At 41.4% G+C, this 11,180-nt stretch overlaps 1 pseudogene; it reads left to right on the top strand.

Moving 5' to 3' along the window:
• Positions 7,186–9,156, top strand: LOC102176821 (annotated as a pseudogene).

Raw genomic sequence — 11,180 nt, 5'->3', positions numbered from 1 at the left:
AATTAAAAGAAAACACTTGCTCCTGAGAAGAAAAGCTATGACAAACCTAGACAGTGTATTAAAAAGCTGAGACATCACTTTGTGGACAAAGGTCTATCTGGTCTAACCTATGGTTATTCCGGTAGTCATGTAAGGATATGACAGTTGGACCGTAAAGAAGGCTGAGCTCTGAAGAACTGATGCTTTTGAACTATGGCACTGCAGGCGCTTGAACCCCAAGGAGATCAAATCAATCAAACCTAAAGGAAATCAATCCTGAATATTCATTGGAAGGATTGATGCTGAGCTGAAGCTACAATACTTTGGCCACCTGATGCGAAGAGCTGACTCATTGGAAAAGACCCTGATGCTGGGAAAGATTGAGGGCAGGAGGAGAAGAGGACGACCGAGGATGAGATGGCTGGATGGCATCACTGACTCGATGACCATGAGTTTGAGTAAGCTCTGGGAGATGGTGAAGGACAGGGAAGCCCAGCATGCTGCAGCAAAGAGTCAGACACCACTTAGTGACTCTACAGAAACAATGGTTGATTCACGTTGTGTACAGCAGAAACCACTACATCATTGTAAAGCAACTTTCTTCCAGTTAGAAAAAAAAGCTCCTGAGGTGGAAGTGGCTTGGAATGTCCACTTGGCTGGAGCAGAACAGATGAGGAAGGAAGTGCTTGGAAAGGAGAGGAGAGCTAGGTCAGGCCCCATTCATTGTAGGGATGTTGACTTTTGCTGAAATGAAGTGGGAAATCCCTAAAAGGTTTTGAGCATGGTCTGATTTATGTTTTTAAAGGGTCACTCAGATTATCATGTTGACAATTGACTGAGTCAGGGAGTAGGGAATGGTGAGCAGTCCAGCTAGTTACAATTGTTACATTGGGAGGTATCAATAAAGTATAAATAATGAAACTGGTGAGAAAGGTTTAGATTCTTGATGTATTTCCAAAGGAAAACCACCAGGAATTTCTGTTATTACATCTACTGGTTATGATGCCCTCTAGGTTGCATTTGGCATCCTGACAATCAGCACTGTCAAAGTTTTAATTGTATCACAGCATTCTCTGTATCCTGGAGACAAGTGTACAGCTTAAATACATGCACATCTTCCCAAGCTCAATCTCCATATCAAAATAAATGAGCACTGTCATTACATAAATCCTGCCTAGGGAACTGGAGAAAGCATCCATCTTTAACCATCTATACTCTGATCATAAGTTATGAAAAGTCCAAAGCCAAAAGGAATGCAGAATGCCTCCAGCTGGTATGATATTTGGATAAAAAAATATAGAATGTCATCATGCCTGTGACACATTCCTAATCAGAAAGGGAAAAGAGAGCAGAAGAAAGGAAGGCAGACCAGGTAAGTGATAGAATGTGCTGTTCCTAAAGTGAGTGACTAGAATGGTGCAACAGTTCTTGTCAATATTTTAAAAAGCAAGCTACAAAATTGCTTTCTAATTGACGACATTAATAATTTGTATCTTGAATTATTTTATTTAAGGTGAAGACATTAGTATGGTTCTACTAATCTATTCCTTCCCTGATTTTCTCAGATAGACTGAGATCTTTTTCGTTGTTGTTCAGTTGTCCAGTCATGTCCAACTCTTTTTGGCCCCACGGACTGCAGGACACCAGGCCCCCCATCCCTCATCATCTCCTGAGGTGCCCAAGTTCATGTCCATTGCATCAGTGATGCCATCCAGCAATCTCATCCTCTGATGCCTTTTTCTCTTTCTGCCCTCACTTCCCAGCAGCAGGGACTTTCCAGTGACTTGACTGTATACATCAGATGACCAAAACACTGTAACTTCAGCTTCAGTATCAGTCCTTCCACTGAGTATTCAGGGTTGACTTACCTTAAGATTGACTGGTTTGATTTCCTTGCAGTCCAAGGGACTTTCAGGAGTCTCCTCCAGCACCACAGTTTCAAGGTATCAATATTTTGGCATTCTGTCATCTTTACAGTCCAGCTCTTGCAACCATTAAGTGACCACTGGGAACACTATACTCTTAACTATACAGACCAGTGTCAGCAGAATAAGTCTTTGATTTTCAACACACTGTCTCAATTCAGTTCAGTCGCTCAGTCGTGTCCAACTCTTTGCGACCCCTTGGACTGCAGTACTCCAGGCCTCCTGTCCATCACCAACTCTCAGAGTTTACTCATGCTCATGTCCACTGAGTCAGTGATGCCATCCAGCCATCTCACTCTCTGTCGTCCCCTTCTCCTGCCCTCAATTTTTCCCAGCATCAGGGTCTTTTCAAATGACCAGCTCTTTGCATCAGATGGCCGAAGTATTGGAGTTTCAGCTTCAACATCAGTCCTTCCGGTGAACACTCAGGACCGATCTCCTTGAGGATGGACTGGGTGGATCTCCTTGCAGTCCAAGGGACTCTCAAGAGTCTTCTCCAACACCACAGTTCAAAAGCATCAATTCTTCGGCATTCACCTTTCTTTATACTCCAACTCTCACATCCATACATTACTACTGGAAAAACCATAGCCTTGACTAGACAGACCATTGTTGGCAAAGAAATGTCTCTGCTTTTTAATATTCTGTCTAGGTTAGTCATAACTTTCCTTCCAAGGAACAAACGTCTTTTAATTTCATGACTGCAATCACCATCCACAGTGATTCTGGAGGCCAGAAAAATAAAGTCAGCCACTGTTTCCACTGTTTCCACTGTTTCCCCATCTATTTGCCATGAAGTGGTGAGACTGGATGCCATGATCTTAGTTTTCTGAGTGTTGAGCTTTAAGCCAACTTTTTCACTCTCCTCTTTCACTTTCGAGAGACTCTTTAGTTCTTCTTCACTTTCTGCCATAAGGGTGGTGTCACCTACATATGTGAGGTTATTGATATTCCTCCCAGCAATCTGGATTCCAGCTTGTGCTTCTTCCAGCCCAGCGTTTCTCATGATGTATTCTGCATAGAAGTTAAATAAGCAGGATGACAATATTCAGCCTTGACATACTCCTTTTCCTATTTGGGACCAGTTTGTTCCTTCACGTCCAGTTCTCACTGTTGCTTCCTGACCTGCATACAGGATTCTCAAGAGGCAGGTCAGGTGGTCTGGTATTCCCAACTCTTGAAGAATTTTCCACAGTTTATTGTGATCCACACAGTCAAAGGCTTTGACATAGTCAATAAAGCAGAAATAGATGTTTTTCTGGAACTCTCTTCCTTTTTCCATAATCCATCGGATGTTGGCAATTTGATCTCTGGTTCCTCTGCCTTTTCTAAAACCATCTTGAACATCTGGAAGTTCACAGTTCACATATTGCTGAAGCCTGGCTTAGAGAATTTTGAGAATTACTTTACTAGCTTGTGAGATGAATGCAATTGTGCAGTAGTTTGAACATTCTTTGGTATTGCCTTTCTTTGGGATTGGAATGAAAACTGACCTTTTCCAGTCCTGTGGCCACTGCTGAGTTTTTCATATTTGATGATATATTGAGTGCAGCACTTTCACAGCATCATCTTTTAAGGATTTGAAATAGCTCAAATGGAATTCCATCACTTCCACTAGCTTTGTTCATAGTGATGCTTCCTAAGTCCCACCTGACTTCACATTCCAGAATGTCAGGCTCTAGGTGAGTTTGACTGATCATACCTTCATGATTATCTTGGTCATGAGGATCTTTTTTGTATAGTTCTTCTGTGTATTCTTGCCACCTCTTCTTAATATCTTCTGCTTCTGTTAGTCTCATACCATTTCTGTCCTTTATTGAGCCCATCTTTGCGTGAAATGTTCCCTTGGTATCTCTAATTTTCTTGAAGAGATCTCTAGTCTTTCCCATTCTATTATTTTCCTCTATTTCTTTGCACTGATCACTGAGGAAGGCTTCCTTATCTCTCCTTGCTATTCTTTGGAACTCTGCATTCAGATGGGTATATCTTCCCTTTTCTCCTTTGACTTTTGCTTCTCTTCTTTTCTCAGCTATTTGTAAGGCCCCCTCAGACAGCCATTTTGCTTTCCAGTGGAAAACCATTTCTAGTGGAAAACCACTAGACCATTCAGGTGTGACCTAAATCAAATCCCTTATGATTATACAGTGGAAGTGAGAAATAGATTAAGGGACTAGATCTGATAGACAGAGTGCCTGATAAACTATGGATGGAGGTTTGTGACACTGTACAGGAGACAGGGAGCAAGACCATCCCCAAGAAAAAGAAATGCAAACACACACACACACACACACACACACACACACACACACACACACACACACACACTGTCTAGGTTTGTCATAGCTTTCCTGCCAAGAAGCTTCAGATTTGATGGCTGCAGTCACCATTTGCAATGATCTTAGAGTCCATGAAGAGGAAATCTGTCACTGCTTCCACTTTTTCCCCTTCTATTTGCCATAAAGTAATGGGCCCAGATGCCATGATCTGCAGTTCAGTTCAGTTGCTCAGTCGTGTCCAACTCTTTGCAACCCCATGGAATGCAGCATGCCAGGCTTCCCTGTCCATCACCAACTCCCAGAGCTTGCTCAAACTCATGTCCATCGCATTGGTGATGCCATTCAAACCATCTCATCCTCTGTCGTCCCCTTCTCCTCCCACCTTCAATCTTTCCCAGCATCAGGGTCTTTTGCAATGAGTCAGTTCATCACATCAGATGGTCAAGATATTGGAGTTTCAGCTTCAGCATCAGTACTTGCAATGAATATTCAGGACCGGTTTCCTATAGGACTGACTGGTTGGATCTCCTTGCAGTCCAAGGGACTCTCAAATGTCTTCTCCAACACCACAGTTCAAAAGCATCAGTTCTTTGGTGTTCACCTTTCTTTATAGTTGAATTCTCACATCTATATCCATACATGACTACTGGAAAAACCATACCTTTGACTATGTGGATCTTTGTCAGCAAAGTAATATCTCTGCTTTTTAATATGCTATCTAAGTTGGTCATAGCTTTTCTTCCAAGGAGGAAGAATCTTTTAATTTCATGGCTGCAGTCACCATCTGCAGTGATTTGGAAACCCCAAAAATAAATTCTGTCACTGTTTCCATTGTTTCCCCATCTATTTACCATGAAGTGATGAGATGAGATGCCATGATCTTAGTTTTCTGAATGTTGAGTTTTAAGCCTACTTTTTCACTCTCCTCTTTCACACTCATCAAGGGGCTCTTTAGTTCCTCTTCAGTTTCTGCCATAAAGGTGGTGTCATCTGCAAATGTGAGGTTATTGATATTTGTCCTAGCAATCTTGATTCCAGCTTGTGTTTTATCCAGCCCAACATTTCTCATGATGTACTCTGCGTATAAGTTAAATAAGCAGGGTGACAATGTACAGCCTTGACGTACTCCTCTCCCGATTTGGAGCCAGTCTGTTGTTTCATGTCCAGTTCTAACTGTTGCTTCTTGAATTGCACACAGATTTCTCAGGAGGAAGGTAGGTGGTCTGGTATTCCCATGTCTTTTCCACAGTTTACTGTGATCCACACAGTCAAAGGCTTTGGCATAGTCAATAAAGCAGGAGTAGATGTGGTGTTTTTTGTTGTTGTTGTTGTTGTTGTTGTTGTTTTTAACTCTCTTGCTTTTTTGATGATCCAGATGAGGTTTGCAATTTGGTCTCTGGTTCCTCTGCCTCTTCTAAATCCAGCTTGAACATCTGGAAGTTTACAGTTCACATACTGTTGAAGCCTGGCTTGGAGAATTTTGAGCATTACTCTGCTAGCATGTGAGATGAGTGCAATTGTGTGGTAGTTTGAACATTCTTTGGCATTGCCTTTCTTTGGGATTGGAATGAAAACTGACCTTTTCCAGTCCTATGGCCACTGCTGAGTTTTCCAAATCTGCTGTCATATTGAGTGCAGCACTTTTAAAACATCATCTTTTAGGATTTGAAACAGCTCAATTGGAATTCCATCACTTCCTCTAGCTTTGTTCATAGTGATGCTTCCTAAGGCCCACTTGACTTCACATTCCAGGATGTCTGGCTCTAAGTGAGTGATGACACCGTCATGGTTATCTGGGTCATGAAGATCTTTTTTGTATAGTTCTTCTGTGTATTCTTGACACCTCTTCTTAACATCTTCTGCTTCTTTTAGGTCCATACCATTTCTGTCCTTTATTGCACCCATCTTTGCATGAAATGTTCCCTTGGTATCTCTAATTTTCTTGAAGAGATCTCTAGTCTTCCCTATCCTATTATTTTCCTCTATTTCTTTGCACTGGTCAGTGAAGAAGGCTTTCTTATCTCTTCTTGCTATCCTTGGAACTCTGCATTCAAATGGGTATATCTTTATTTTTCTCCTTTGCCTTTCACTTCCATGATCTTAGTGGGTTTTTTTTAAATATATTTAGTTTTAAGCCTGACTCTTTCACTCTCCTCCTTCACCCTCAAGAAGTTCTTTAGTTCCTTCTTTGCTTTCTGCCATTAGAGTGGTGTCATCCACGTATCTGAGGTTGTTGATATTTCTCTCACCTATCTCAATTCCAGCTTGTAACTCATCCTGCCTGGCATTTCTCATGATGTGCTCAGCATATAGGTTAAAGAAGCAGGGTGAAAGCAGACAGTGCCATCATATTCCTTTCTCAATCTTGAACCAATCTGCTGTTCCACACAGGGTTCTAACTATTGCTTCTTGATCCACATACAGGTTTCAAGAGACAAGTAAGATGGTCTGCTATTTTCATCTCTCTAAAAGCTTTCCACAGTTTGTTATGATCCCCACAGAGTTTAGTGTAGTTGATGAAACAGAAGTAGATGTTTTTCTGGAATTTCCTTGCTTTCCCTATAATCCAGTGAACGTTGGCAATCTGACCTCTGGTTCCTCTCCCTTTTCTAAACCCAGCTTGGACATCTGGAAGTTCTTGGTTCACATAACACTGAAGCCTAGCATGAAAGATTTTAAGCATGACCTTACTAGCATGGGAGATGAGTGCCACTGTCCAATAGTTAGCACATTCTTTAGTACCACCCTTCTTGGGAATTTTTCTTATTTAGGATGAAGACTTTAGCATAGTTCTACTCATTTATTCCTTCCCTGATTTTTGTTCACATTGTCTGAGATCTTAGCTCAAGATAATTTTTATTAAGTGAAAATTATAGAGTAAGAGGTGGACGGAGGGCACAGGACATGTGTGTGGTTGTGTCTTGCCAGCCCTGAAGGGAAACTGAGCACTGAGGGGACCAGGGACTGAGCATTTCAGATATGCCTGGTAAACCTGCTGCACCACCATGCTGGCTGCAAGAGTTGTGTGTCTGCAGACACCACCTTCCAGGGCTTTCCACCCAGCTTTCACCTTCCCTATGGTGAAGAATACCATCGATGGAAGATAACATGAAAAAGAATATATATGCACATATATTAAAAACTAAATCACTTTGCAAAAGTCTGACATGACCTAGTAACTCAGCAACAGCAATAACACATGAAACTAATACAGCATTGTAGATCAACTATGCTTCAATAAAATAAATTTTTAAAAAAAGAAAGTATGAAAAAGTGTTTACAGTATGCTACCCTCTGAGTAAAGAATTAGGGAAGATAATTATATATTTGAATTTGCCAATACCTGCAATAAGAAATACTGAAAGTATATGCAAAAAAACATATATATATATATATATATATATATATATAAGGGTAGGAAATAGACTAAACAAGCACAGAAGTAAAGTGACTTCACAAAGTATACTTTTAAATATAGCTTTTTTAAAATTTGAATCATGGACTTATTTTTGTTGTTGTTGAAGTACAGCTGATTTACAGTACACAGCAAGGTGATTCAGTTTTGTATATGTATATATGTGTGGGTATATGTATGTATTCTTGTTCAAATTCTTTTCCATATGTATTCTTGTTCAGATTCTTTTCCACTGTAGGTTGTGGGATATTGGGTATAGTTCTCTGTGCAATACAGTAAGTCATTGTTGTTTATACAAACATTCTTTTTATGTAAAGAATTGGAAACAATAAAAAGAATCGCAACATAACCTAATCTTAAAAAAAAAAAAAAAAGAAAAGAATTCCATGACGAAGAATCAGTAGCTCCTAACACCCAGCAGGGAATATGCCACAAAGACAAGAATTGGGATCCAGCATGGGAAAACTGGCCAGGAACTCACGGAGGCAGCTTTGGAACCGTTGTTGGAAAAAATATTTTAAATAGATCCGATGGGAAGATGTTGGCCTAAGAGCTTTATGTTACTATGGGCTGGGAATGTCTAATGGGATTGGAGCTGTTGAAATGGCTGTAATTTAGCCTCAGTATGTAAAGGATGGGCTTCCCTGGTGGCTCAGAGGTTAAAGCGTCTGCCTGCAATGCGGGAGACCCAGGTTCAATCCCTGGGTTGGGAAGATCCCCTGGAGAAGGCAATGGCAACCCACTCCAGTATTCTTGCCTGGAGAATCCCATGGACGGAGGAGCCTGGTAGGCTACAGTCCACGGAGTCGCTAAGAGCTGGACACGGGGTCGCTAAGAGTTGGACACGACTGAGCGACTTCACTTTCACTTTCATATAAAGTATAGAATTCGTTCCACTTGTACATACTTCGCAGAAGTATTGGTTTCACAGCTCGTCTTTTCTGGCAGTGAGCAGAACTGCTCTCATGAACTTCATGATGAGAGGCTTGAGTAACAATGGGTGCAGCTTTCAATGGCACCTGCCGTCACACAGCGACGATTGAAGCTGAAGTGTTGGGATCGTTGATAGCATATGACTAGAGCCCAGGCCCCCAGCGTCTCGCATGGTTACCATATCCCGGTGTGATCTGTGCAGTGGTGGTTCCTCTGACTATATTAAGGGGGCCTCTTCTCAGAGCTGAGTGGTACACAGTTGGCACTGCAGGAGGCCTCTTCCCTGTGACCACAGGTGTGTGTGCCCAGTGAGAAGTTTCTGAAAATGGGAGCTCGGGGAGTGGGTCTGGGTCTGGTCTGTGTCCTCACTGGGATCTACATTTTTCGACCTCCCACTGCGGCTGGTACCACTCCGTACTCAGTGGCAACTGATGGTGGATTAGTTCTCTGCAGCATGCCTCTTCTGTATGACAAACAGAAAGTAATCAAGCATGCAGAAGTCACACAGGTGTATGGAGCTCTGAAATATGATCCCATCAGTCTGATGCTGGGAATCTACCTGGATCCAGTAAACATATTTATGCGAGTTGCCAGTATTCTAACACGTGGAGGCAATAGAAAGAAGTGAAGTGACCAGCTTCTGACTTCTTAATACATCAAATATCTGGCTTGTTTAATAGGGGCAGATATTAAATAGTTTGTGCAAGCAGCTTTTGTTGAAGTTTAGAAGATAAGGATTTGAGACCTTCCTGGTAGTCCAGTGACTAAGAATCCTCCTGCCAATGCAGAGGACACGGGTTTGACCCTTGGTCTGGGGATATTCCACGTGCCATGGGGTGATGAAGCCCCATGTGGTGCAACTACTGAGTCTGCTCTCCAGAGCCTGCAGACTGCAGCTAGTAAAGCCCATGCACCTAGACGCTGTGCTCTGCAGCAAGAGAATCCACACAACAAGAGACCTACACTCAGCCACGCAGGCTCAGCGCAGCCAAAACTAAATAAATAAAAAATAAATGTTTAAAAAGAGAGAGAGTGCTACCAATTATAGGGAACAGGATAGTCTCAAAGTATCTAGAGAAAAAACGAAGGTAAGAACTCATTGCCATATGTAAAACAGATAATCAGTGTGAGTTCAATGCATGAAGCAAGGACCTAAAGGCTTAGGGAGAGGGTAGGGAGGGAGGCAGGAGTGGGGTTCAGGATGGAGTGGACTCATCTATACCTATGGCAAAAAAAAAAAATCACAATATTGTAAAGTAGTAATCCTCTGATTAAAATTTAAAAAAAAAAAAGAACTTGTGAGCACGTTTCAAGTGTGCCAGTAATATAATGCTTCAGGTCTGCTTTTTCTTCTAGAGGATAAATTCCATAGTTCTCTGCCAAACAGCACACACACATTTTCAATTCTCATGTTGAGTAACTCGAAAATGTTCTTGGAAGGGGTCAAACAGGAGATGGCAAGAGTGAACATCAACATTTTAGGAATCGGTGAATTAAAATGGACTGGAATGGGAGAATTTAATTCAGATTATATCTACTACTGTGGGCAAGAATCCATTAGAAAAAATGGAGAAGCCCTCATAGTCAGCAAAAGCAAAATGTAGTACTTGGATGCAGTCACAAAAATGACAGAAATGATCTCTGTTAGTTTCCAAGGCAAACCATTTAATATCACAGTAATCTAAGTCTATGCCCCAATCACTAATGCCAAAGAAGCTGAATTTGAACAGTTCTATGAAGGCCTACAAGACCTTCTAAAACTAACACACACACACACAAAAAAAATGTCCTTTTCATCATAGAGGACTGGAATGAAAAAGCAGGAAGTCAAAAGATACTTGGAGTAACAGGCAAGTTTGGCCTTGAAGTACAAAATGAAGCAGGGCAAAGTCTAACAGAGTTTTGCCAAGAGAACACACTCATCATAGCAAACCCCGTCTTCCAACAACACAAGAGACAACTCCACACACAGACGTCACCAGACAGGCAATACCAAAATCAGACTGATTATATTCTTTGCAGCACCAAAGGTGGAGAAGTTCCATACAGTCAGCACAAACCTAAATCAAACCCCTTACAGTTACATGGTAGACGTGACAAATAGACTCAAGGGATTCGAGCTGATAAACAGAGTGCCTGAACAACTGTGGACGGAGATTTATATCACTGTACAGGAGGCAGTGATCAAAACCAGCCCAAGGAAAAGAAACGCAAAAGGCAGAATGGTGGTTTAAGGAGGCTTTGCAAATGGCTGAGAAAAGAAGAGAAGCAAAAGGCGAAGGAGAAAAGGAAATACAGAGTTCTGACTCTGCAGAGTTCTGAAGAATAGCAAAGAGAGACAAGAAAGCTTTCCTAAATGAACCTTGCAAAGAAATAGAGAAAAATAAAAAATGGGAAAGACTAGAGATCTCTTCAAGAAAATTAGAGATATCAAGGAAACATTTCATGCAAAGATGGACAATATAAAGACAGAAACAGTATGGACCTAACAGAAGCAGAAGATATTAAAAAGAGGGGGCAAGAATACACAGATTGAAAGTTATTAAGTCATGTTTGACTCTTTGCAAACTCATGGACTATACAGTCCATGAAATTCTTCAGGTCATTATACTGGAATGGGTAGTCTGTGTCTTCTCCAGGGAATCTTCCCAA

This window comes from Capra hircus, chromosome 19 (genome assembly GCF_001704415.2).
Source record: "Capra hircus breed San Clemente chromosome 19, ASM170441v1, whole genome shotgun sequence".
NCBI lineage: Eukaryota > Metazoa > Chordata > Mammalia > Artiodactyla > Bovidae > Capra > Capra hircus.
The sequence above is the reverse complement of the archived record's forward strand: the minus strand, read 5'-3'. Positions and strand labels throughout refer to the sequence as shown.